The sequence below is a fragment of the Trichechus manatus genome, unplaced genomic scaffold (genome assembly GCF_000243295.1).
Source record: "Trichechus manatus latirostris isolate Lorelei unplaced genomic scaffold, TriManLat1.0 scaffold00024, whole genome shotgun sequence".
In the NCBI taxonomy this organism is placed as follows: Eukaryota; Metazoa; Chordata; class Mammalia; order Sirenia; family Trichechidae; genus Trichechus; species Trichechus manatus.
The window spans coordinates 23,762,566-23,765,104 of NW_004443960.1; positions in this window are offsets into that span (position 1 = coordinate 23,762,566).

Consider the following 2,539-nt stretch of genomic DNA (forward strand, 5'->3'; position numbering starts at 1 on the left):
GCAGGACCCAAGCAAGTAACATAAACGTGTGGGGCAGTCTGAGTGGGCACCATGAAAGCAGGGCACCCAAAGGGCCCCGTCCAAAGGGCCAGCAGCTCCTCAGCTCTGGCTGAGGGCCCAAAGTTGCTGAATCTGCTGTTTTTTCAAAAGAAACCTCAAATCTAGATTTTTTTTGGAGAAAGCTCTCAATTTTTAAAATATTGCAACCAGTTCAAATTTCTTAATATTACTGTGTTGGCCAGATGAGCTCCCAGTTTGGCACCAGTTTGCTACCTCTGGGTTAGATTTTAATACCATTTTCTAAAAATCTTCCTGAATTTGAGAGCACATCTTTAGTAAAACTAGATACAGAGAAAATTCATTTTGACTGCAGAGAGAGAGTGGATGGAGAAGTTTGGACACTAGGCGTAAGCCCGAGTCCCAGGAGAAAAGGGGAGGCGTGAGGTCGCCACCCGCTGGCCTTAAGCTCCCTACGGCGCGGCACTGGCTGCTGGCATTGGGCTCTATGTCCCTAAAAGTATTGGAGAGAGATGGAGAAACCGGGGTCCCAGGCTCCCAGGGGAGGGGAAGCACACAGGGCTGGGCGGGAACAGCTCAAGTGTGGGTAGTCCCTGGGCCACATGGTGGGCGTCTTGGAACCTGAGAGCTGTGAGGAAGACAGGCCACAGCAATGGCAATAGCTGCTGTGATTCCGGCCTCCTGGCTGACCACCCCAGGGCTGAGTTTGGAACCGAAGGGAGTGCTGGGCACAGCTTGAGTTTCTCTCAGCCCTGGTTGGCCCCTTCCCATTAACATTACAGTAATGCAGTTGTGTGGTGTTTGAAAAAGCATCCCTAGTTACACGGAATGATTTACAGGACACTAGACTCTGCATTTCAGAGGTCTCCAGTGTACCATAAAAAATATATTATAAAGGAATAATCTTTATCTGAACTAAAGCTACAGTGAAGGAAACCCATGTCCAGCTGAGAGCAGCAGTGAGCTTTTGTTCACTCAGGGAAAAGTCCATGTTCTTCATCTTATTTGATTAACATTCTTTTTTTCTCTTTGGCACTAGGTATCTGGTTAATATTTAGACTTTATACACATTTTCTTTCAACTGTTGTTCCTATTATGTGATCCAACAAAACCAGAATTGCCAACCATATCAGCCCAAGAGGCGAAAGCAGAGACCTGCTGCAGGCACCCAGCTGAGGCTTGGGGCTCACTGAGCTAGGGAGGGGGAACTGGCCAGCTGAATGTATGGCCGCCCCTGTCTCAAGGAACCTGAGTTCTCTAGAGTGCCTCGGTTGATTATGCTGCCTCCCCCGTTTTCCTCACCCCCCTCAGCAAAAGGCAACAGTAAGCAGAGTTTAGTTTGGAATCTTCCATATCTTTCTGATGTTTGCTATTTCCCTCAGGAGAGACAGAGAGAAGTGAAGGGTGGAATCTCTCTGCAAAGAAAATACTTTTTCTCTTCTTCTTCTTTTAAGTCAATGAGGCGTTGCACAGACACCCTGCAACCCGCTCGTCTCTGCTTATTAGGTCTTTAGAGCTATGATGGACTCAATCTGAGTCCAGGGAAACCTCAGTTCCTTTAGTGGCAATGCCTCCGAGGGACGAGGTGTGTGCACCTGCGGTTAAAGTGTTCAGGAGAGGACAGCCTCATCTCTTGGAGAAGAAAGCACAGACACCCAGCGGCCAGACAGGCAAAAGCTCTCGGGCAGGGAAACCAGGGGGGTTTCTGTCAAAGCTCCACCCATCAGAAGCTTCAAGATAAGATGGGGAGGCTGGAAAGATGGAAGTTGGGATGGGAAAGCTGATGTGGAGAAGGAAACATTCCAGCACCAAAGGCAGGGCTATACCCAGAGTGAGAGAAGGACGGGTCAAGGATGGGCCGGGCTTCTCTGGAGTCCCAGGAGAAAAGGGGAGGCTTGAGCTCGCCACCCGCTGGCCTTAAGCTCCCTAGGGCGCAGCACTGGCGGCTGGCATTGGGCTCTATGTCCCTAAAAGTATTGGAGAGAAATGGAGAAACCGGGGTCCCAGGCTCCCAGGGGAGGGGAAGCACACGGGGCTGGGCGGGAACAGCTCAAGTGTGGCGGGGCAAGATCTCCGATCTCCCGGGTGTCCTAGCCCTAGCGCACGCCTCGACTCCGGCGCCCCCCTTCGCAGACGCGCCGAGGCGCACCCCACTTCCCTCAGCAGCGCCGGGCGCGCGCCCGGCCCCCTCCTCCTCCCCTCCGCGCGTGTCCTCTCTCCCGGCAGAAAGTTAGCAGCGGGGAAGGAACTCGGGGTTGCAACAGCGCGCGGCGGCGGCGGCAGAGGCTAAGGCAGGAGCCGCGGCGGAGCCGGGAAGCGGGGGCGCTGTGGACGGAGCAGGTGCAGCCGGCGGTTCCGCGCGCCCCCCTCGGTCCCCTGGCCAGAGGCTGAGGGGGGTGGTGGGGGGCCCCCTGGACTCCGCAGGGAGAGTGGAGAGGGGGGCCATGCGGCCGGGCTTCCCCCTGCCGCAGCGGAACAGCGGCCAGGGCTGGGGGCGCAGCGGCGTCGCTTCATGCAGCCG